This window comes from Podarcis filfolensis (assembly GCF_964270895.1).
Source record: "Podarcis filfolensis genome assembly, chromosome: 2".
Lineage (NCBI taxonomy): Eukaryota > Metazoa > Chordata > Lepidosauria > Squamata > Lacertidae > Podarcis > Podarcis filfolensis.
This window is the reverse complement of record NC_139605.1, coordinates 92,286,501-92,312,814: the sequence shown is the minus strand read 5'-3', so window position 1 is coordinate 92,312,814 and position 26,314 is coordinate 92,286,501. Positions and strand designations below refer to the sequence as shown.

At 41.2% G+C, this 26,314-nt stretch overlaps 1 long non-coding RNA gene across 10 annotated transcripts; it reads left to right on the top strand.

The window, feature by feature from the left end:
- Nucleotides 1-381: 381 nt before the first annotated feature.
- Nucleotides 382-26,254, top strand: LOC310755463. Of its 10 annotated transcripts, none has more exons than XR_014544363.1 (4): nt 382-1,213; nt 2,108-2,150; nt 19,074-19,244; nt 24,249-26,254. It is a non-coding gene; the product is annotated as an uncharacterized lncRNA (long non-coding RNA). The 10 variants fall into 10 exon arrangements; XR_014544364.1 differs by lacking the exon at nt 382-1,213 and adding an exon at nt 1,229-1,943; XR_014544365.1 differs by lacking the exon at nt 382-1,213 and having other exon boundaries at nt 1,989-2,150.
- The last annotated feature ends 60 nt before the right edge of the window (nt 26,255-26,314 follow it).

The window sequence follows — 26,314 nt, the reverse complement described above, 5'->3', positions numbered from 1 at the left end:
TCAGTCCCTGGTTGGGCACAAGTTGCATGTTGTTGTGTGTCAGTGCAGAATGACTCTGTAGGTACAGAACTGGATTGCAGCTCATGGATATGCGGCGGGTCTGGATGTGAAATCATGGTTCCCATCATCTTCATCATCTTTTTATTTTCATTTAGATTGTACCGATTCGGTACATGTTTCCTCAGAAGTAAATCCCACTGGATTCAATATGGCTTTCCCCCAAATGAAGGTGTGCACTATTTCAGCCTTAAGAGTGTTTAAAGGGCATATAAACATTAAAAACACACACATTTACATCAATGTTGTAAGGTATCAGGCCATGTTATGATTATGTCAGCGTGCCAAGATTTGTCTAGCTCACTTTCCATGCCAGAGCTAAGCATTTGAACTTGGGGCTTCCTGGTTCACAATTTAGTGTTTTCCTGTGCATGCCTACTCATAATAATAATAATAATGGAAGTTTTTAATGTTTGTTGTTTTATCGTGTTTTAAATACTCTGTTGGGAGCTGCCCAGAGTGGCTGGGGAGGCCCGGCTAGGTGGGCAGGGTATAAGTAATAAATTATGATTATTATACTCCGAAGTAAATATTATTACACTCAATGCGGCATATTCTCAGATAAGTATGTATAACATTGGTAATCTTAATTCACTATGCTTATAGTAGCATATTGTTAGTAACTGTGGCCCTCTTTTGTAATCAAACGTTTGCTGAATGTTTATACTATCTAAACTTATCTAAATCCGGAATGCACAAAGATACACTTGTGGCTACATACGTTGGTTGTTTTTTTTTTGGAGATGAGATTCCTAAATTTTTGTTGGCATCCATTTCCCTTTTATGGTGCAGCATTAGCCGAGTCACCGTTGCATATCATAAACAACCCCTCACCCATCCTAGTTCCATCTGCTGCTTTTAGAATACACTGGCCATTCTTCCATCTACTCCCAGGCCAATGGATCAGCTATGGACAGGGGTCTTCAAATGTTGGTGGCTCATTAGGTAAAGACAAACAAGCTTGGGGTAAATCTACCCCGCCCTGCATTTGCCTCCTGGAGAGCAAAATGAAAAAAAAAAAAGAATGTCAGGGAGCTCCCTGCTAAGTACTCTAGGTCAAAAGCTGTTTCAACTGCTGGCGGGTGTTCCCACTTCCACACCCAGAAATACACCTGGTGATACACCTAGCAGCATATTTAAGTCTTGTGAGGCAAAGGTGAAGCAAAGTTGGACTGATGTAACTAACAAAGGGAAAAAAATATACTGGTCGGACAGCTCCATAAAGCTGTTTTATTATTTTTATTCACCAGAAGAATGGAGGATTCAGGCAATGAAGCCAGAGCTACTATAACTAATCTGTCATATCTCCTTTTCTACCTTGGCTTGTTGGGGAAATGCTATTTAATTATTTAATTTCATGAAACTTATACACAGCTTGTTTGCTTAAAAAAAAAAAATCCTTACTGTTGGGTGTGTGTGTGTGTGTGTGTGTGTATCAGATAAGACAGGAAAATCAAGAAAATTTTACGGCCCTACTTTAAAACATAAAAAGAAGTTAAAATACTAAACCAGATTAAATTTACTTCAGCTTTCTAAACAACTGGGTAGGCTTCTCTAAACAAGAATGATTTCAGCAGGAGATATTATGGGAAGAATCCGTCTCTTGCTGTTCCTGTCTTCCTCAGAGGACATCTTCTAAACAATATTGATTGAAACTGAGGTGTGTTTGTTTTGTATAAAACCTGTGTGCCCTGAGAGAAGGATAAGGCCAGGGCAGGGAGCACATAACTGCCAGCTTCCGGCAAAACCATCAATGGCCTGAGAGAACAGTTGGAGCAGACTCAGCCCTGCTTTTATTGGGGCTGATTTAAAAAAAACAACAGCTGTGTGACCTGAGGGAAAGCAGAAGCCAGGAAGCCCAGGACAAGGAACAACTTAGGCCCAGGGTACCTTTGAACTCATATGTCCCAGTTCAATAACTGGGATAATAATAATAATAATAATAATACCTTTATTGTCAATGTACAACCTGTGTACAATGAAATTAACTGAGCCTCTGAGGAAAAATCTCTGGTTGTCTCCCTGAAAACCTTTTTTTTAATGCTACAAGGAGTATGCAGATGGTGAAGAGAAATTTCTTCCTGTGATAGATGGTGAGCTATGTTTTCAGTTCTTATGAATGTGTGTGCATGTGTGTTTGTTATATAAAGTTAGGGTCATATACCTATCAGCTCCTGAAGAGCAAGCACATCAGTAAGCCTGAGAGAACTCTTGTTATTCTATATTTTGGACTATTTGTTTGTCGTACTATTCTAAAATGGTTAGCTGCCTTGTGTGCCTTTGCCGAAAGATAGTATATACGACTGCAACAAACAAACAATCTCCCTCAAATAGAATGATCATAATAACCCAAATGTGTCAATGGCGGCAAGCAGGAAGGAAAAAGAACAGGACATTTCAGTGTGAACTTGCTTGTTCCCTTCCCCACAGGCAATGGAGTGGACTGGACAAGCCTGCAATCATTTGTTAATACAGTGGTACCTCGGGTTAAGTACTTAATTCATTCCGGAGGTCCGTTCTTAACCTGAAACTGTTCTTAACCTGAAGCACCACTTTAGCTAATGGGGCCTTTTGCTGCCGCCACGATTTCTGTTCTCATCCTGAAGCAAAGTTCTTAACCCGAAGTAATATTTCTGGTTTAGCGGAGTCTGTAACCTGAAGCGTATGTAACCTGAAGCGTATGTAACCTGAGGTACCACTGTAATCTTCCAGGGGCCACCTACAAGCGCTGGATGGCAACAGAGACAAAAATGGGTGGAGAATTAGACTGACTCTTACCTTTGTATGTTAGTATGCTTTCTAGGAATAGAAAAGTCAGAGATTTGTACACCCCACATCTCCATCCTTGCAGATAAGAGGGATTATCTGTAGGGCAACCAGCCCCATATAACCAGCATGGTTGTGTCTAATTAGTGCCTAAAGCATGGATAGGCAAACTAAGGCCCGAGGGCCGGATTTGGCCCAATCGCCTTCTAAATCCGGCCCGCAGACCATCCGGGAATCAGTGTGTAGAATGAGTCCTTTTATTGAAAATGCATCTCTGGCTTATTTGTGGGACTTGCCTGGTGTTTTTACATGAGCAGAATGTGTGCTTTTATTTAAAATGCATCTCTGGGTTATTTGTGGGGCATAGGAATTTGTTCACCCCCCCAAAAAAAATATAGTCCGGCCCCCCACAAGGTCTGAGGGACAGTGGACCAGCCCCCTGCTTAAAAAGTTTGCTGACCCCTGGCCTAAAGGGTTAAAACCATAGAGTCAGCTGTACTGCCAGGCTTCGCCTTTGTCACTTCCCCTCACCTTGGGAGGAAATGGATAGCCAAGCTTTTTGTTTTTCTCACCCTACATGTGGACTTCATTATGTAAGGAGTTCTGAACTAATTATTCTATCCACATGGCTTTAACCAGCCTCTTTTGTTTCTGACCAGAATGGAGTCTGAAATTAGGATTTTTCTCTACCAGTAGTTTATAAATTTTTATCTTTTGTAACTCATCAACTGCCTGCCTATTTTTTCTGACTGCTATATGGAAAAGAACAAGAATCTGGCCTTTGAAGGGTTTGTAAGTAATCCATTTTATAACCTCCCAAACATGTGGTCTATCTCTGTGCTAGGGAAATGTAAAAGTTTGGAAATAACTTTTAAAGGCGACATTTTAAAGGTTTTGCAACCGAAATCTCCATGCTCTTCTTTGTTGCATGTTTTGCAATGTTAAATCTCTGTTGGGGTTCTTTCACCAAAGCGAATATGCCCCAAACTTGGGCCTTGGCTTCCAGGGCTAAGGGCAAGGGCAAATTACAGACTAGCGAGAGCATTTGAGGAGGGTGCAGTGCAGAACCAGTGAGGGGTGTGGTCCACTGTCTGTGATTCCCAATAGTGGGGCCCCACTGGTGGTGTGTAAATCACATCAATTCCAATTCTAAGGCCTTGTACTAATGTCCCCACAACTGCAAATCAGTAGACTTTTTTTTTTTTTGCTTCACTTGATCACTTACAGCTTCATCTGAATGTTGCATATTCTGTGCATGTTCTCATTTATGACTTTTGCAGAATGTGGCATTTATCAACAGTTCTGCTAATTCCTAATAGTCAATTAGTAGCAGGATATTGGACTTGTTCCCCTCGATGGAATTCAGGCTCTCATAAGATGCATGGTGTTGTCTCACTGTTCCAATTTATATCAAAGCTTAATGCTCATTGTTTTCCTAATTGCGCTCTTTGCACTTGCTTGATGTTATTCCATTTTATCTTCTGTGCTGACGATCATAGCTAGAGGACGAATGAAAATGGTAAGTTGTCATGTCAGGTTTCCACTTAAAAGTTTGGCTACAATAGGACCATAATTAAACTCCCCAACTTCAAATGTTCCAAAATTCCCCAGCTGTCTCATGGTGCAAGACAGGATACAGTTCACATTATTAAACAATGGCCTCAGTAGCTATTTTGACCCACGTCTAGACTGATAGATTTCATCATGTGATTAATAAACTCTAACCCACTTTAGGCAGCCAGGCATTTTGTTGACTGTTTTGCAGAGTAAATTTTAAAAACCAAGAATGATGCATCTAATGAAGTGGACTGTAGCCCGAGAAATCTTATCCCAGAGCAAAGATTTGAACCCTTATCTCCCAGTTACTAGTCCACCATGCCACACTGGCTCTCCAGAACAACCTGGCTACACCTATATGGTGTCATTGCCATCTCCTGTGACCTAGCAACCTCACCAGGTCTAATGGGCACCAGCCGCAACTGATTCAAGTCATCTGTGTTTGTATCTAGCAAGAGCCTTAGGATGAAGTTTGTGAGGAAGTAGCAGATATCGAAATGAGGTTGTTTCAGGTGCTTTACAGCTGTCAGGTTGCACCCTGGCCTCCTGGGAAAAGCCACTTAATGACTAATCCCTTCTCTCTGCAAATACAACACCTGACTGTTATTCACTTCTGCCTGGAGGTAAGAGCACATGCAATTCAGCTGCAGTGATGGAGTATGGATAGGGATGAAGATCACAAGCAGGATTCAGTTTGGGGTTCCCAGTAGGTTTATAAAAAACACTCAGAGATTACCAGTTTTCTCCTGACTACCATGATGAGCCCTTGTCACTGTTCCAATTTTTCCTTGGTGTTCCTTCACTTGTATATATTTGTTCTTCTGCCTGTCATTTTGAATTATTGTAACTCTGTCTTTGGAGGTTTTGAATATTTCTGAATAATTCATTCTCTCTGCTTTCCCTGGGATGCCGCTCAGACTGCTATTAATCATACTGAATTATTTAGCTGTGAGGAACTTAGGTGCTCTCCCCTCCCCCTCCCCCCAATTGTGGTTTTTCTCTACTCCACAAAGCAGCAGGACTTCTAAAAAGCTTTGACCATGAAAAAAGGCTTCTTTATTTAGAGCAGAAATCCTATACACACTTTTCTGGGAGTAGGTCCCTTTGTGTTCAATGGGACTTATTTCTACTTAGGATGGCAGTGTTAAGATCTTTGTTTCTTAGTACATTTTGAGAGAATGTGGAGGCAGGCACAGAAAGGATGAAAACACGGGACATATTATGAGGGAGGCAATATTAAAGGGCGCATCGTCACATAGTGGAGAAGAAGTAAGCGAAAAGTGCAAGAGACTTGTTTGCTTTTTGCTCTGAGAAAACCCCACTCAGAGTTTTGTGTGACCACCTACAATACACCTTCTCCATGAAAAACCATGAGGGCAAGAGATAATATTCTTTTCCTTAATAAAAACAAACTTATTTGTCTCAAATTGATTGCATGTGTCCTCTGCATGTGGTTGTGCTTTTAACTTGACACTGCTAATCTACATTCAGGGTACAAAGAGCCTGTTCTGTGTGTAGTGGCACTCCCATTCAACTGACTCCTCACAATTTCAAACTGGCTTCTGGCAGCTACTATCTACCCCATGGGAACTGAATCAACCTTAAACCAAGGCTGATTACCCAGGATATAGAGATGGCAGAGAGCTCTGCCCCAGCAGGAATTCAGACTGGAAACCAGAATTCTAGGACAATGAGCAGAGTGGACTTAGGGTTTGGGCCTGGACTATTCCAGAAACCACGGTATTTTTCGCTCTATAAGACGCACCCGACCATAAGTCACACCTAGTTTTTAGAGGAGGAAAACAAGAAACAAGAAAGCGACGCAAAGCCTCTTGAGCAAAGAGGGAGGAGCGCTCCCGCTGCGCTCAAGAGGCTTTGCGTGGCTATCCCTAAAGCCAGAAGAGGATCGCTGCGCACCAATCCCTCTTGCTCTTCTGGCTTCAACGATAGCTGCGCAGCCTGCATTCGCTCCATAAGACGCACACCCTGTACTTTTTAGGAGGGGAAAAGTGCATCTTATAGAGCGAAAAATATGGTATTTGATGAAAAGGGGACTTGACTATAATATGTATTTCCAGCACCACTGCTACATTCACGGTGCAATCCTATGCAGACTCAGAAGACTCATAGAGTTCAATGGGGCTTGCCATCTTTTGTACAGTGGTACCTTGGGTTACAGACGCTTCAGGTTACAGACTCCGCTAACCCAGAAATAGTACTTCGGGTTAAGAACTTTGCTTCAGGATGAGAACAGAAATCGTGCGGCGGCGGCAGCAGGAGGCCCCATTACCTAAAGTGGTCTTCAGGTTAAGAACAGTTTCAGGTTAAGAACAGACCTCCAGAACGAATTAAGTTCTTAACCCAAGGTACCACTCTATTTCCATTGCATAAAATGAACATTCCCTAAACTATCAACCACCACCTAGTGGTGGACTTTGGGCTCTCAAATTTCATTGGCGCCCTGCGCTACACTAAACTTTGGCACGTGCGCCCCTGCGCTTCATTCTATAGTATTGTTGTGATGCCCAGTGTGGCCAAACCAGTTGCACTTCCCTCAAACTGCCTCTGCACCACCCCCTTTCTGTGGCTTTAGCAGTAGTTGCAAGCAAGGAGAAAGCAGGGGCCTGGCTGAACAAATCTCTGAATACTTGTAAGGTCTCAGTGTCACTTGATGGATTAATTGCTTGCTTGTTGTAACTGTCTTAAGAGGTTAATTAAACTCACAGCAGGTGTTAACATACCTCTGGCCATAGGAGGTCTTGCTTCTGTGAAGGGAGATTAATTGGATGAATGAACAATTGTAAGTCAATGGAGCGTATCCCTTCTGCTGACTTGAGGGGTTTCCTTCATTTCAGCTGTGGAAGTCATCCAAGCTGCCTTTCCTCAGCTCATGTAGGCCTAGCAGGATGGGTTTATCACTTTTCTTTCCCCAATGGGACAGCCAATGTTAATCCTTTCCCCCCCTTAATAGCAAAATGGCAACCTGCAATAGTATTGCACTGAATGCAGTATCCCTGCAACATAAGGCACAATCACTTAACACATACCCTCCATCCATTCTCCAATGAAAATAGGGACATCCCATTCCATAATGACCATTTTACTATTTATACCCCACACATCTTACTGGGTTTCCCCAGCCACTCTAGGCAGCTTGCAATGTATATAAAAACAAAACATTAAATATTTTTTAAAAAACTTCCCTATACAGGATTGCCTTCAGACGGCTCAGGGGTTGGATAACTCCATACCCTCCATCATTTCTCCAATGAAAATAGGGACATTCTAAGGAAAAATGGGGCATGGCTTCACTAAATCAGGGATGCCCCTGGAAAAAAGGGGAACTTGGAGGGTCTGCTAACAGCTGGAGTGAAGATAGTGGTAGTATTTTAAACAGCTCCCTGGAGTTCTTCATCAATTGCATTAACCAAGCATTACAAGTTCATACAATGCTAGAACTCGTGGACATCCAATGAAGCTGAATGTTGGAATATTCAGGACAGGTAAAAGAAAGTACTTCTTCACACGGAGCAAATTCCATAGTTTAACTATGCACTTACAGGAGGCAGTGGTGGCAACCAGCCTTTAGATGGCTTTAAAGGAGGATTTGGACCAATTCATGGAGGGAGAGGGCTATTGATGGCTACTAGCTGTGATGGCAATGCTCTGCCTACACAGTTGGAGGCAGCAGTGGTTCTGAATGCCAGTTGCTGGAAGCCACAGAAAGGGAGAGTCCTCTTGTGCTCGAATCCTGCTTGTGGGTTTTTCTCGCAGGCATCTGGTTAGTCTTCTGGTCTTAATTTACAGCATAAAATATATATCAGCAAGATAACACTGATACAGGCTTGCCTACCTCCATACGATACAGCTATATTTTTGAAGAATGCATTTATAACGCAGCAATACTTAATGAAGGATGCATTTATAAACAAATGTGAGTTAATGCACATTAGTTTATAAATGCACCCTTCGTTAATGTGGTTTAACCTTCATGTTGAAACAAATATTTACTTGGAAATTATTTTTTTACTGGAACATTTGCAGCTATTTCAAAACATGGCAACTTCCCTTTCATAGTTGTAAATTGGAAGAAGAGAAATAGAAGACATTGGAAAATTAACACACTTACTTGAGCACACGAAAACCGCTATGTGAATTCTCTTCCAGCAGACATTCAGCTGGTGTCCTCACTGCTAACCTTCAGAGGACATAATGGTAGGGCTGTCCCTAAGCACACTGAGCGCCAATGGTAGATACAGTTCTCTTGAAGGCCACGGGTAGTCAAAATTGGTGCTGAGGTTTCCTGCATGGATGTGCAGGCTAATGAGAAAACCACTTAGGAATCCAGCCTTTGGGTGGCCCAGTGGCACACACAGAAGAGCTTTAGGTATCTTATATAGTGGGACTCAATTTGAAGTACGCATTCATGGGATCAGGTCTTCCGAGTCCCACATTTTGCTTCGGGCATCTATTTCTAAATAGGATCATGAGAAATATGAGGTTTAAAGAGTTAGGCCCCCAAATACGTTATTCTAATCTTCCTCTCATACTCCCTCCAACAATATTCCAGATAACCAATTTATGTGGTGTTAACTCTTTTCAGACTACTTTTTAGAAGAGCTTGAATAATCTTATCTACATTGTGGCAGTACAAAGCAATGAAAACACAATAAGTAATTAAACAGTTTTTAAAAAATAATTAAAAAAAACCTCTTTCATTCTCCCTGCTGTAGCTCCAGGGGGACTTTTGTTATATTATGCAGTGTACGAAGTTAGTTAGCAAAAGATAATCCATTCAGGCCCTTTGAACGCTTGCCAATTATAGCACACATTGACTTTCAGCAATAATACAATAAAAGAGCAGAGGAGCTGCAGGATTACATATTTAATTTACTTTAAACACATCCAAAAGGAATGAATTTTAAAACATTTTATCCAGTTCTAAAGTAACTTAAATGTCCATGAATCTCAAATGTCAGAGCACTAGAAGGTCAGGGGCTTTAAATAAAAGGAGTCAATACAGCAAAGGGAAGCATTATGCCACACTACAAATTCATGCAAATCTAGGAAATAGGAAGTTTGGCATTTTCAAAGAGCCCATCAAAACCACAGCACAACCCATCCCTTGTTGCTAGTTACAGGCTGAATATTGTTGCCCTCTAGTGACCAGCATGTTCTTCAGCTGATTGCTCCGCTTTGTGTTTGCCTCATCACCTCTATATGCAGTTCGATGCAAGAGGTGCCATTTTTGTCAGTGCAGAAAATTATATATAACTGGAACGTTAGGGTAGAAAAGAGATATACACAGAGACCCTCCCCTAGTGTTGCAGACCAAGGCTACATTCCCAAGCATACTTGCTATCACAGCTGGGAGACCAGAGGCAAATAAAGCTTTTCAGAAGTAAGTGGATGGAGGTGAAATAAGGCAGGGATGAACTCCCTTGGTCCCTGGTTTGACTGTTGAGCTTCTAGCTGCTTTCTGGCCATCTGCAGCAGTAGGTAGTGTTGCCATACGTCCTGATTTCCCTGGACATATCCGGAATACTGCAGTCGGCAGCAGTGTCCGTGCGGACATCAGGGAAATGTCTGAAAATCTCGAAATATGGCATCCCATGTCGACAGTGGCATTTTTGCTGTTTTAAAAAATAGCTAAAAACAATATCGTAGGCCAGTACTCTAGAGGAAGCTTTCACATGGGTCAAAGTGTAAGAGAAAGGCTTCCTGATTCTGACTGCCACAGTTCCTGGCCTGAGACCTCCCTAGCATATTACAACGTATCAGAAAATAAGTTCCTTTGGGTTCAATAGCGTTCAGTACATACCTTTAGGGTCAGCCTGTTCATAATTTAACTCTGGATGATTTGCATTCCTTTACAATTGGTCTTGGGGTGCCAACTTGAATAAAATATTGGGGGGCAGGTAAGTCCCACCCCGCTTAATCGATCACATGACACAGTGCACACACACTGTTTGAATGGGAATGCCCATCAACTTTGTGGGGGCATAGCCGCCTAAAATATTTTATTGTTGGGGCTCCTATGATTGGCCTAGTTAATTCCTGTAGCAAATGTTTGGATTTGGTGATTTTGAGATATTTTGATAAAGGCTGAGGAGGTGGAAAGGAAGGGAAGGAAACCTAGGAAATATGCTTATTTCTCCATGCAGCTCACTTCATCCCTGTCCATTGTCCATGCTGGTTCCTTCATTTCAGTGGGGTCAAAGTAGACCCTGGTGATACAGGAATTACATGTTTTGATTTAGGTAAGAGATTTGGGATTGTTTCCCAAAAGAATGGCTTCAGTCATGATGTCAAAAGCATGCCCAGAACGGATACATCATTTACTGTACTAAATTAATGGGCCAGAGCACAGTAGCTAATATCCTGTACAGCCTTTAACTAGTCATTCACTTTCTTGCTAATGTGGTACAGCAAGCCAATCTCCCTAGCATTTGTAAAAAGAAAAGTCACATTGCAATTTATGCACTAATGTGTAAACACAAGTAGGATATCAAACATTTTGAACAATTTTTGGAATTTCCCACTGTGATTTCAGGTTTCAGGATGCCAGTTCAGCAGAACCATAGCTCTCACAAAGGTATATTCTCTGAACCTGCACTTTACTACCATTGGACTAAAGCAGGGGTCAGCAAACTTTTTCAGCAGAGGGCCAGTTCATTGTCCCTCAGATCTTGTGGGGGTCTGGACTATATTTTGGGGGGGAAATGAACGCATTCCTATGCCCCACAAATAACCCAGAGATGCATTTTAAATAAAAACACACATTCTGCTCATGTAAAAACACGCTGATTCCCGGACTGTCAGCAGACTGGATTTCAAAGGTGATTGGGCCGGATCCAGCCCCTCGGCCTTAGTTTGCCTACCCATGGACTAATGGCTATGAAGCCTTAATGTGAACGATTTTAAATAATGCTATTTATTTTCTTTCATTTTTAATTTCACAGTTTTATACACTGCTTAATTGTAATAAAACCTCTTAAGTGTTTTTTATTTTAAAAAAACTTGTTAGCAATAAAACAGGTGTGTCAAATCATTCAAAAGATATTGAAGTCAATGGTAAGAGAGTAAGACATGTCAGCATTCTGGTTAGGCACTGAAAATATAGGGTTGCCTATAAAAACCAGTACACCCCGAAAGTTGAGCATTTTTTAGGAAGACTCTAAAATTGCTGAGCCAAAAATGATTTTTCCATTGACTTAAACAAGATCCAGGACAAAGCGCCGCCTTTTGGATATTCCCCCAGACATTTTTGAAATCACAGTAATGTAAAGGAAAATCTGGGCGAATGGCGGCTCTATGAAAATATTACTGTGGAGATGTCTGGCTGGTGTCAATAGGTGAGGGGTTTGAAAGTATAGATGCTAGGAGATTGATTTCCTATAAGTGCAGAATGATTATTATGTTTCACCAGTTCTGCAGATTGAAGTGGTGGAGTCGTCTTATAGGGCAGTCCCACAAGTAAATTGGTCCAAGCTTTGTACACTAATATTAACACTTTGAACTTGGTTCAGTAACAAATTGGTAGCCAATGCGGGTCTCTGAGCACGGGTATTGTATGCTGACAGGGTCTCACTCCCATTAGCAACCATGCTACAGTATTCTGCATTAACTGTAGTTTGTGGATTATGTGCAAGGGATCAAATGATGGCCACTCATATTTTCCATAGTTTTTGATTTACTTAATAGCTACCACAGGTTCCTCAATGTACTCTGCTGACTGTGGCTAGGCAGGCTACATACCATTCACTAAAGTCCCTATTCCTTAGCCAGTTGTTGTTCTTTCCTTCCTTCAACCAGTGACCTTTCAGACTTCCAAACCATTAGTACCCCTTCCCCATGGGTGGGTAGCCTGTGACCCACCAATCTCATTTTATGTAGCCCTGTAAAGGTAAAGGTAAAGGGACCCCTGACCATTAGGGCCAGTCACGAACGACTCTGGGGTTGCGGTGCTCATCTCGCTTTATTGGCTGAGGGAGCCAGTGTACAGCTTCTGGGTCATGTGGCCAGCATGACTAAGCCGCTTCTGGCGAACCAGAGCAGCACACAGAAACGCCATTTACCTTTCTGCCGGAGCGGTACCTATTTATCTACTTGCACTTTGATCTGCTTTCGGACTCCTAGGTTGGCAGGAGCTGGGACCGAGCAACGGGCGCTCACCCCGTCACGGGGATTCGAACCGCCGACCTTCTGATCGGCAAGTCCTAGGCTCAGTGGTTTAGACCACAGCACCACCCTCATTTTATGTAGCCCCAGATGCCTCCAAAAGCGGCCTGAATATTCAGTCCCATCAGATGTTTCCTCTTTATATTTTCTGTGCTTTAAAAATTGCCCCCCCCCCATGTAGTTTCAGGGCAATCTGAAGGGACTGTTATTTGTTGAATAAAAATAAATGGAATGGTTTAAAACTGTTTTCTGGGTTGTATGGTTTCGGGTAGACTTTTCATATCTAGATCTAGATCTGGCATGCAGCCCAGATTATCCCTAAAAGAATGAGACCTTTGGCAGAAGAAAGGTTGGCCACCTTTGCCCCCACAATCTCATTCAGGTGGGGAAATTTTCTACTGCTAGATTTTTCTACTGAAAATTTTCCATTTCTAGAAATATATTTTAATAAAAAATAAAGAATACAAAGCCCACACCCACAGTGACATTAGTGTGCTTGTTTCCTTTCTGTTTTGTTTACAATACCACCTATGTGCTTTACAAAGAATGGTTGGACAAGTTTCTGCCCCAAGAGGCATACAGTCTAAAAGTTGGCACAAGGGAATTGAAGGAAGGGGAAGGAAATGGAAGCAGAGATTAAACAGGTGAAGAATACATGATGATTACAATGGCATGTCTTTAGTTTAGTTACAGTAGAGGTTATTGAATCTGAGAGGTTACTCCAAAGGCTAATTATGGGTACAGTCCAACCAAGACAGGACAATTGGCATGAATACAATACAACTTTGATATTAGATATGACTGGTAATTAATTTTCCCTGCTGACTGTTCCTGTGAAGCACATGTATATAAATAGCTCTTCAGACATGTGCCAAACTTTTCCGGAAAATCTACACCACTGCCTTCTCAGTCCTCATTCAACTGGGCTTTCTGCCCTTCACCCACCATACCTACCTTTTCTTCCCACCCAGTCCTGACAACAGTACACAGATTCTTCATATCCCCAGACAAATGGAACTTTCATTGCTGCCATAAAAGATGCATCTTTTGTTACAGTAGATTCTGATGCATCACCTTGAGGCGTTGGAATGTTCAGCAACATCATTTTGACCTCACAAAAAAAAGAAAAAAGAAAACAACAAAGACTGATGGAAGTAGGACAAGCACTGCTGGCATAGAATTACTTGGTTGTCCTTTTTGCAACCCTTTCCTTCAACACATAAAAACATTCTTAATTTGTTTAAAAATTAGAAAATGATATTGGTACTTTTATTTGATATTTGGTACTTCAAGTTGGCTACCTTGAAGTCTTTTTGAGGAGAGGTGGAATAAAAATGATTTTAATAAAATAAAAGATGTGATTTCACAAAAGTCTATGCCCTCTCACTTGGAAGCTAGACTCTTTGAATGCAACAGGAGATTTTGCTCTGAGTAAACATGCAATGGCAATGGTAATTCTCCAGCATCTGTTTCTCAAAGATTCCATAATAATATAACATCAGCTCAACTGGTTGGTCCATAGACCTTATTGCTGCAGCTGCCAAAAGGACCTTAGCACACTTTAGATTTTTCTCTATAAAAGCCTTGAATATGAACAAATGCTGTGCCGACTTTTTTCTTTCCTTCTTTTTAAATTTTACATCCATGTGAATAAATATCAGAGAGTGTCTAAGATTAAATGGGCAGTTTACTCCTACACATCTCCCTCTGCCCCCCTGCTAGAAATCACAGAGTTTTGCATCATCCTACAGCCCCAAACATTTGGGTTATCTGGAAATTAAGAAATATTGTTCAATTATCCATGCAAGAAAAGTATTTGGTTTTTAGAAATTTGGGGAAACAGAAAAGCAATGAGTCATTAAATCAGTGGACAAAACAGCTGCAGATACAAGTGCAGTGAATAGTGAATGCAGGCGCCACAAGACGCACTCAAATACAAGTGCGCACCAATTATGCCAAACGTGTCTTATTACAGTGAAGTGTTTCTGGAGAAAGGAAGGAGGTACGCTCTGAAGGGTTCTGTTCAAATTGCATGCAATGGTTAAGGCTTGTCTCAATCACCGACAAGGCTGTAATTATCAGAATAACGCAACCAATATTTTTGCACTTGTGGAGCACTTCAGCTTCCCCACAAAGAACTGTAATTAGCCAGCAGATGGCGCCAGAGATGGAGAGCAACCCACTCTGAAAAGGGCCAGAGAGAGACAAGATGAAGAGGGTTCCGTAGTAATAGCTTGTGCTGGTGACTGAGCTAAAAAGAAAAGGCATTTAAAAACAAAAAACAAAAAACATGCATAACCCCAGGGAGCAGGAACTGTAGGGAAGCAGGGTGACAGAGGTCTATGGGGTCAATCTACCAGGCTGGGGGCAATCTTGAGTGTGAAGTTGTTATGGAGCAATGTTGCCTGAATGTGTCGCACCTGTTGGCTCCACACACACCACTGAACAAATGATAATTTAAAATTGGAGGTGGGGGGGGGAGTAGTGTTTGTCAGAGGTGCTGGATTTATGAGATAAGAACTCTCTTGTTATTGTGTTTGTGCCCGTCGTTTAATAGACTGATATACGGCAGTGGCGTAGCGTGGGGGGTGCAGGGGGGGCGGGCCGCACCGGGCGCAACATCTGGGGTTAGGGCAAATCCATGGGTTAGGGGGCGCAAATCCACGGGTTAGGGGGCGCAAATCCACAGGTTAGGGGGCGCAAATTACTTGCCTTGCCCCGGGTGCTGACAACCCACGCTACACCACTGATATACGGTATGTCCTTCCCTCTGAGGCTTAAGCAGCCACTTCCAAAGTCCATGCCAGATTCTGAATCTGGCCATCAGCCTCCTTGTGGGAAAATGCTGAGGGCTGTACTCAGGGTAGGGGGGCAGGCGGACCACCCTCATAGCTACTACAGTATTTGCATGAGGAGAAAATACCCCATTGGAGAGCCTCACACAATTACTGCTTTACCTGCAGTTACCGCTTCTGCTTTAACTTGCTTTGACCACTCTGAAATGTTGTGTAAGTGAATAATAATAATAATAATAATAATAATAATAATAATAATAAAGTATTTAGACTGTGCTGGAACCATGCTATCTTTGACTTGGGGGTTGAAGCCATGAAAGCCAGAGTTGGCCTAGACAGGCAGTCCCCACACTGTCCAGTGACACCAGGGCAGGTTTATCTATCCATGCAAAATGGTGCATCTGAACAGGACTAGCATTTTGTTTTCTATATGAAATGTATCTGCCTCTCGTCAGAACAGTTAAAATAAAAGCAAAAAAACCCTCTCCCCCCGCCCCCCGGAACGATGCTTCAAAAGGCTTTTCATTTTTTGCAGACCTGCCTTGACACTACAATAAAAATGAAAGGCACCGTCAAACCCTCTAAGTTTCCCTATTTTCCAGGGAGGTCCCCTGATTTAGAGAAGCCGCCCTGCTTTCTGATCTGATCCTAGAATGTCCCACATTTCCTTAGAATGTCCCTATTTTCACTGGAGAAATGTTGGAGGGTATGGAGTTATCCGACCCCTGAGCTGTTTGAAGGCAATCCTGTATAGAGAAGTTTTTTTAAAAAATGTTTAATGTTTTATTATGTTCTTGTATATGTTGGAAGCTGCCTAGAGTGGCTGGGTAAACCCAGTAAGATGTGTGGGGTATAAGTAGTTATGGAATGGGACGTTCCAATTTTCATCGGAGAAATGTTGGAGAGTATGCACGGTTTGAAAATACAAATTGATGAAAGGGTGGAACTGCAACAGGAAAAGTGCTGTGCAACAGCAAACAGAGGCCAGCTTAGGAGCTGCGCCATGTGAATAGCTCCAGATATCACAAACGTTTCTCAACCATTAACAGAATGTAAGCCTTGAAACACAATGGGTTTTCATACTTTACGCCAGAAAAATGCCCCTCATCCTGACTGATGGGTGTGTGTGCAAGGCAACCAGATTATCACAGGACCCTTGTATGTATATTCTCATTTGCTCTGTACAAAGACACAGTACACCTTCATGGCTCCCAGTTACTGGAGGCCAATCTGCTGCCCCATATACATTTTACCTGGACTGCAATTTTGGCGGCATTTTTTTTTTACCTCAAATGACAGCCTTATGTGGGAGAATAATGAAAGCAATACCAATAGTAAATAATAATAAATAAAATAATAAAGCAGTACGTTCATTAGGAGAAGTTGACCCTGGTGTCCTATTTAGCAGCATGTCTTTCTTTTGGTTCTATGGGAAATGGCAGTTGGGGATTCCTAGCTAGATGGATTCAGCCCTTGCTGAACTGGTTATTTTATGTTAGTGTTTAATGGAATTAAACAGCAACTCTTAACTAAGCAAGCACTGAAGATAAGCTTATACAGCACGATTCCTTCAGTACCGGTAGTGTTTCTGCCTTATACTGTATTGCCTTGTCTTTCTTTATATAATTTAGTAAAATATAATTATTATACCCTCTAGATGGCAGCAATGTAACCTACATTCTTGCTGGGAAAGGAAGATCTGCCCCCCCCCCCAATAATTTTCTAACATTTGGACCTACCACTGGCTACTGAAATGGATGGTAGTGTTCAGGTGGGAAGGCCCCATATGGCTCTACTGTTTGTATATTTACCACACTTGTGGGATTGTGTTATGGCCCCCTGGTACATGGGCTCACATTTACTTGCTTAGTGTGCAAAGAGGTCCTCAAGGCACAACTTAGAGGGAAAACTCACCAGGAGTGTGTAGCACTGTGTGGCCCTTGAATTACAAGGCAAATCAGGGTGATTGGGGGAAGGCTCTCGCGTTTTTGAGTTGAATTGTGCTGTTGACAAGGCATCTTGGGGTAGATCAGGGACCCCTTAAGTTCCTGAGTCACTTCCTTGGCTATCCAAAAAATATGCTTAGAGATTTTTTTTCCTTCTGAGAAATGAAACTAAGCTGATGGGAGAAACACCCTGAGTTTGAACAGGGAGGGTATAGATAGGGGGGGATCTTTAATTTTGACAGACAGGTCTAGATTTTAATCACATTTCCCCTGGGTACTCCACTCCGAAGAATTTGGTGGAGAGGTTAAAAGCTGTTTGTTTTGCACACAAATCTATACTTTCTCCTATGGAAATCAGTGGAGAGACCTACCTTTTCCAGGGAGAAGAGGCTGTAGCTCTCAAAATCTATGATGTGGGGAGAAGCTGACCCCCACCAATGACCTCTGAGGCAGCAGCAGCATATTTGCTGAATTTGAGTTCATGCATGTGTGTGTGACATTTTAAAGAGCAGCTTTAAAACAGATCAGGCTGCTTCTCAAAGCTTCTGATATAGATGGAAGTCAAATTGTATGTAATGTTTATCAGTTTCAGTGCAGTACTGTGTGATGCTGTGTGCATGCAGCTTAAAAAAAATTATTTGCAAAGGATACATTTTATTTGTCAAATAATTTTGTAGAGAAATATAAAAGTGTTCATGTAGCTTATGATGCCATTAAAATGTGCTGATGGTTATTTTTCTAAATATGAAGAGCTATACAAGTTTAATTTTTTTCTGTTCTGTTGAACAGGGTGGTTTGTTTGTATAATTCATAGCCTTTTTTGAATCCGACCCTTCCCAGCACCCTATACTCACTTTCCTGGGAGTAAAATTGTAATCCTAATACCATTTACCTGGAAGTGAACCCTACTGAATTCAATAGGACTTGCTTTTTAGCAGACATGGTTAGGATTGTTCTGTAAACCAATGGGACTTACTTTTGAGTAGATACAGGACTATCTCTCTCTTCCCATCCAATGCTACTTTAAAAGCAATTAGGCAGTGCTTTCTTGGGTGCCATTGCTGTTGTCTGCAGATTGTGGGGACGGATGGGGCAAACATTGGTACTTACTGTGATAAGTTCCTTCTCTGCAGGGAGGAAGGGGATCTGGCCTGCTCACTCGGTTGCCGTGGAGGCAAGGGGCACAGGTGTTTAGGGGGTTCAGCTGACAGTTACTTCCTGGAAACATGGGGATGCTGCCTGGAGGAGGGTTCTTCACCTGATGACCAGGGGAGATGCTTGCTCTCTAGCTGTACTGTGTCATTTTTGAACCTGTACGGCACATTGCACTGTCAGAACACCTGACGCACAAACGGAGAGCCCTTAATGGTTCATCAGAAATAGACCACTTTTATTGAAGTTTTCCTCCTATGATAACTCATCTGCACAGCCCACTAAAACCCCTGCTCCATAGATAAATATGTGGAGAGAGGCTCTGTTGAGAACTAAATTGACTCACCTTTTTCTTCTTTTATGTGATAATTGTCTGTGTCATTGCACTCTCAGTTGTCTCCCAGGTTTCCCCTCCCCTCTGTTTTCTCATCTCATGTTATTTTTCTATTTTTAGTGTTGATTGTTACACTTGTTATTCATTCTGCATTTTGTATATGTTTATATCAATATCAATTCTTTATGATTAATAATAATAATAAATAATAAATTTTGTATATGTTTATATCAATATAAATTCTTTATGAATAATAATAATAAAAAAAATAAACTTTTTTTTAAGGCCATAGCATGTTTCATCAGCCAAAGGCGCTAGGCGAGCCTCCACGGGGAGAGCCTTCCACAAACGGGGAGCCACTGCGGAAAAGGCCCGTTCTCGTGTTGCTGTCCACCAGACAACGCACAGCAATGATTCAAACCTACGTTGCAAAAAAATAAACATCCGCTCCTGCGGGTAAGTGTTCCTTTAAGTTGGCATGCAGAAAGATCAATTGAAACGTAGTGGCACAGGTTTCACCACAGCTCTGTACTCTACAAGCAACATTCTCAACCAAAATAGTTCTAATTATTATTTGCCACAGTACATTAACAAAACACCAGACAGAGATTCTGTGGGAGTTTCAGTGCATCATAGGAACCCCTTGCTGTTGACAGTAAAGAAATGTTTGGATCATTGAAGCCGATTGCCTGTGTTTTTACAAATTGATGTGGGTTATTTGTAGACTGACACCGATCATGCCTAGCGTTGATAATGGATATGTGCTGTTTGCATATACAGATCAAATAACTAAGAATAAAAGAATCATGGTTCATGCCTTTTCTTTTCAAAAGCTTTTAATAGTACACATTTGTTTTTGTCATTTGTAAAGATTTACACTCATAAAAAAACATTTTAACCCAGTATTCCCCAATAGTACCATCTTTTGTTGCCCTCACCAAACACCCAATTTTAGGTCTCTATACCTGATACAGTTTAACAATATATTATCTATTAAATACAAAGTTCTAAAATAGTTACTAGGTTGTTAATGGACATTGGTACTGCGGCTACTCTAGTAATTTTTGTGAAAGATTCTATGTGGGTTATTATAGTCAGTGAGGCATTGAAGGGGAAACTGAGGCATACTTTACAATTATAAACCCCCTTTTCTGTCCAAAACCAGATTTTCTGTTGAGTGCAATTTACAGAAGCCAAAAACATTGTATCTTCTTCCAAATTATCTACAGTTTAAATAACCTGTAATCTACCTAAAAGTTATAGAAATACCATGTGCAATGTTTGCAAGTATGGAATTTACATTTTTCTTTTTCCTCCCTCAGACATGGTAGCAAGTGTTTACCCTCATAATATACACTGGCAAAAGCAGAATACTCTCTTCCTACCAGTATACAGTAAATCCACAATATTAAAGTGCTGGTGTGCTTTAAAACAAACTGGATAGCATTTCTCGTTTGGGTTTACTAGGGGCAATATGCTTTAAATTAGTATGTTTTAAAATAACAACAACAACCTAAGAACTTAGAACTGCAGCATCAAAGAATAGGAAAGATCTCGTTCTAAACACAGATGCACCAGAGTCCCAGTGAAGTCAATAGGAATCACATACATATAAATGGCAAATTCACATAACTGTCCCCACCCTCTAATGATTGCAACTTGCAATCATTTGAAGCACCCATTACTTGTCAGTAAGGCTGTCAATAGAGTCAGAATTTTTATATGATCAATAATGGACTTTAAAACAGTTGGCGGATTAAATGTTCATAAATTAGCATGTTACAAAAACCTCATTAGTATAGCATTTTTCTTGTAAATAAAATTAATTTGTGACATGAAATCTTAGTTAGTTGCTCTCTAAGCTAACCTACTCGTTTTGTTCAAATGGAATTCTGCAACCAAGTTTTTCAAATACACGTGTTTTTTTTTTAACATCTGCAGAGCCCCAAGAAATTTGAGCCAAGTTGTGTGGGTCCCAATGTGAGCTTTCATTTGCTGTTTACCTTACTGTTAGAGCGTGTTGTGTGCATGCACGCACACACACATATGCTTAAACTGTGACTGAAATTATGCAACACAATCCCAGTGATATATATTCAGAAAGCTCATTGAATTCAGTGGGACTTACTCAGTAGAAAGTGTGCTTTAGATCATAGCCTTACTGTGTAATTCTTTACATGCCTACACTCAGGGTAAGTGTGTAAAGGATTGCAGCCTTGGTTTACTAATCACACTGAAAAAAATGATTGAAGTATTATAACCCTCGTCAGCCATTAACAAATCAGTGGAGAAAAGAGCCATGAATGTAGCTGAATTTATTTCGTGGGTGCATGCAATCCACATCCAAATGAATTCAGCAGGGGGAAAAAATCTTAATGCTTGAGATGCAGTCATTTCAATAATAGCTGCTGAAATGAATGATAGTTGGGCAAGAGCTTGTTGCTTGTGTAGTGCATCTACTATGAAATTGTCAAGCGATTGGCCTCTTTGAAATGTGTTTAGAACTGGGAGCTAAAATTAAGTTCTTAAATCCTTACCCTTGATATTGGAAAAACAGGTAAAAACATGTATCTCAAAACGTATCAGCTCTGGTCTCAAAAACCTCAGACTAAAATGCCAGAACTTAGGCCTCTTCTATTTCCAAGACGCTTGGCAGGCTTGACAATTGCTCTAGAGATTTCTACAAAAATATATATTAAAAAATCAGCATAACCATTCTACAGAATTTGTGTATTTCTCTTTAGAACCTTTTTGTTTTCTTAAAAAAAGTCAAATTATATATATATTTCAAAAAAGCCCATCCCAAAGGTATTTAAAATTCTTCGAAGATTATTGCACATGCTTTAGTACTGTAATTGGATTTTCAAAAGGGCAACTAGAAAATATTTGTATCACAAAGTAGTTTACATGCATTATTTTCCTGAATGCATTAGGTTACAGTAAGTTTTGTATTGATCTTTTTATTGAATATGATTTTATGAAGCAAATCGTTGCTGTATTGATGTGCACATGGAGTTTCTGAGTGGGAAAATCCCCAAGCACTGAAAACAGAACATCTTTAAACATTTTTTTTAGGATACTTGTTACAGTTCTTGAGATTTCAGTGTACATTACATTTTGCACCACATTCCCCTCTGAAATATTGCACCTTATGCTCTTTGTGTGTTGTCTTTGTAGATTTGATTGCAGCCAGATCAATACTGTACATTTTAACAATTTAATTGCTGAAATTGTGTACCATCATTTTATTGACACCTCACTATTCCATTATCAGAATCCCTTTGCCAGGGGTGGGGAACCTGCAGCCCTTTGCGTTGTTGCACTCCCAACTCCCATCTTTCCTGACTAATGACATGCTGAATGGGGCTGATGGGAAATATGGTTGAACAGCATCTGGAGAGCCATAGGTCCCTCACTTCTGCTGTATGCAGATGTTTGAAGCTAAGCATAGTGAGAAGATCAAGACCATGTTCCTTTGCATGACTCACTTCTGATGTCTGTGTATTACTTTGCCATATTTACACTGTAGCCTATGCTTGCAGATACCAATGAAAGTCACCCCTGCCTGCCATTTGTATATTCTAATATTGGGTACATAGATTGTGAGGTTGGGAACGACATGTGTTGGGCTCTATGTGTCTAGCCCCCTATGCACACAAGTTAGATAGATGAATATGCAAATGGCAGGGTTGCCTGTCTATGTGTGGGAGTGGGAACAGAAAAAAGGAGCATGGTCCCTGATACATTGTCCTTGCATAGCTTTGAATATCTGCATAGGGCTTTGGTGAATGAGAAAAAACCTCAAAACCAAAGCAAAGGATTAAACATATTTCCATCTTACTGTGCTGTCTTTTTATCCTGCCCTCCCCCCCGTTAACCAGAGAAAATTACAATGATAGACCGGTTTCTAAGAATTGCACTAATTGTGGTAATATGGTCAGTAGGTCCAAAAATCATAACTTTTAGTTGATGAATTTGTTGAATTCAAAATTTCACATTCTATTTCAAACTCAGTGGCTTGGAGAAACAAAAGCATTGGGGTGTTCAGGATATTGCACAAGCAGGGATGATACTGAACCAAGATTCTATTGGCACAGAGAGCTCTGTAGGATACATGGGTGTTAATTCAGATATGTTGCAAAATTATACAACCTTACAGTGATTTATACCATCACTTGGTGACAAGGTCCACATGAAATGTGCTTTTAGGTAAGGGTCCAGTATGAGCTTGTCTAATCTAGTAATCATGCTAGTTCCAGTTTTATTCTATTTTATTTTCAATATTATTTTGGAATTTCAAGTATTCAAAATCTGAGTTTCAAAATATTGTTTGTCTTTCCCTTTAATCAATCTTTAAATACAGTTGCAGGTTTAGACTGAATGTTTGATCAAATGAGGACCATAGGAAGGCATGGCCTAGAATGTCTTTTAGCCTTAATTGGATTAACAACATATACCGACACTGCAGTCCTAAATATGTTTACATTTACGCAGAGGCAGGTTAAACTGAAATCAGTGGATCTCTTCCAGCAAAAACAGGAGCATGTTGTTAAAAGCAAAGCCATCTCACCACGAAGGAGAGGCTTTCTAAAGGTGGGAAGCCTGGTCTGTAGAAAAAAAGGCAGTTACCAGTGCGACAGTGTGTATATGTGTGTGAGAGTGCATGCTTGGACGCTGCAGAAGCACCACTAATTGTGCCAGTGCAACCCTTGGGATCCTTGGAAATGATACATTTACAGTGGTACCTCTGGTTACAACTTCATTCCGGAGGTCTATTCCTAACCGTAAACCGTTCTTGACCTGAGGTACCACTTTAGCTAATGGGGCCTCCTGCTGCCGCTGTGCCGCTAGCACGCAATTTCTGTTCTCCTCCTGGGGCAAAGTTCTTAACCCAAGGTACTACTTCCGGGTTAGCGGAGTCTGTAACCCAAGGTGTTTGTAACCCAAGGTACCACTGTATTAACCTATTCTTTGTCTAGAGGGTGATGCTCTCTTCACTAATATATGTAACTGAATTGCGTGCCAAAGGCATAGGGAAGAACCAGCCCTCCCTACTTTTGTGTTCATTTTGTCTAGTTAGACCAGTGCAAAGAACTGCTTTTAGTGGTAATTTTTTCCCCCAGAATTGTGAGCTGCAGTAAAACATTTTTTTGAAAATCCACCCCTTTCTTCAACCCCTTTGCACTGTTTTAACTAGCCAAAGCTGTTTGGAGGATGAGCCAGTGTGTGTGGCGGCTTCAGGATTAAGCAGTTTGGTACCATCCAGGTTCCCTTCCCGCCCAGTAGTGAAACTTACAGGTAGCCTTGGACAAATCACTCTCTTTCAGCCTAACCTACTTAAGGGAGTTGTTGGAAGCACAGAATGCAGTGGTTAAAAACAGGTTAACAAGAGACAACATGACAGCAGAATCCATCTCTGTGTATATAAATCCTACAGAGAATGTATTATGCTTTTTACAGGCCCTATGACCGCCACCTGCTAACATATTGACTGATGAACAGGGAACAGGTGCACAGGCAACAGAAAGGTAGGAGAGACATTTTTATATATGTAAAATAACTGTATACATTAATTTCTGGAGTTCTTGGTTATAAGGGCAGTTTTTCTGGTTTATTTTTGGAATCATTATCAATTTCACTACCACTATAAAGAGGGTCCCCCCCCCTTTCTTAAGGAAGAGGAGCATGGCAGCAATGCTGCAGAACCTAGAATTGCAAAGCAAAACATGCCCTCAATGTAGCCAAATGCCAGTCTTGGTTTGGGCTCATATTAAGCCCACTGTGTGAATGGAAAACTGTTTGGCTTTAGCATTCAGCATGTGGATGAAGACTGGGTTCTGCTAGACCAGTTTGGGTGATTTTATTTATCAAAATCAGTATACTACTGAACTGTAAATAAAACCCCGAAGCAGCTGACAACGAACAGAAAAGATCCATTAAAATCTGATGATTCCAGGTTTACATAGACCAGATGCCTGATCATTATGCTGAGAAAATTAGTCTGGGGTTGATCCTGTTTAGACTGATGAGAGGCTAATACAATTTAAAAGCACTCCTAATATTATCTTCCTGTTACTGCAAGAATTATTTGCATTCTTTGAATTTACAGTCGTACCTTAGAAGTTGAACGGAATCTGTTCCGGAAGTCTGTTCGACTTTCAAAACGTTTGAAAACCAAATCGCAGCTTCTGATTAGTTGCAGGAAGTTCCTGCAGCCAATCAGAACCTGTGGAAGCCCCGTCGGACGTTCCAAAAGAACATTCACAAACTGGAACACTCACTTCCGGGTTTGCGCCATTTGGGAGCCAAAACGTCTTGAGTTCCAGGGCTTTCAGGATCCAAGGTACGACTGTACTTTATGGGAGACACCTGCAAACCTCAAATAGGTTCTTATATATAGAAATGGTTCTCTCAGCCACTGAAAGAAATTGACATATTAGGTTTATTTGTAGCACTGGAACCTTTTTACTTGCCCCTATCCTTGTGCCTTTAAAAGCAACCTGACACATAGATTGTTAGCAGCTTGCTAGTGTGGAGCTGTATGGCAAGAAACGCTTTACCTGCTCAGTTTAGGTCAACCTTAATTTTCAACCAGGCAAATCACTGTCAGTTGTTAGCTTAAGCCCTTTCTTGGAAGCACATTCCACTGAAACAAAGGGAACTTACTTCTGAGTAAATGTGTTTAGGATTGCAGTATAAATCTGAAAGAATTTAATTGTGCATTTAGCCACTGTATGGCTACCACTAGAGAAAGAGGGATTCTCAAGCAAGTTGTTTGTTCAAATTATGTTCCATTGCACCACAGATGTACAGTACTGAACAAGGACAAATGCAAATGATTTTCCAGACCCTTAATTTGCTGTTTATGGCAGTCAGGGGTGAAATGTCTGATCCCACAGAAAATAAAAAGAAACACTGCCATTTGGCAGTGGGTAGCTGATGGCACTTTAAGGCAGGTGAAATGGATGGACTGTACAAGGTTGGATTGCTTTTGTAAGCAGTTGCTGCGACTGCTGGGTTTTGTTGTCCCACCAGAAGAAGGGGAGAATGATGAGACGTCGTAAAGCACCAGGGCCAGCCCAATACATTTTGGCACCTGAGGCGAACCACAAAGTGGTCTTCCCACCTCCTTACTAGGGAAGGCAGCGTGGGGAGTGAAGACTGACATCAGGAACAAAGGGCTGAAATAAAGATCTGCATCAGGATCTGCTGCCCCTGTTGATCTTGCCGCCCAAGGTGGTTGCCTCACCTTGCCTCATGGGTGGGCCGGCCCTGTAAAGCGCACATGATTGTCCTCTATGAGTACCAGATCATGACAACCCTGCAGCATCACAACCTTTTCTCTGCCTGTAGGTCATACTCTGCATATTTAGGAAGAGCAATGGAAGAGGACAGAGGGCCTCGCCTTAGGTGTTCACGCTCAGTATGATTTTAGGGATCACCGAAGTAAGCAACAGCAAATATCTGGCACATTAGACAGTCTTGTATATTGCTAAGAGACTGCTGAATTCTCTCTATAGAAACCT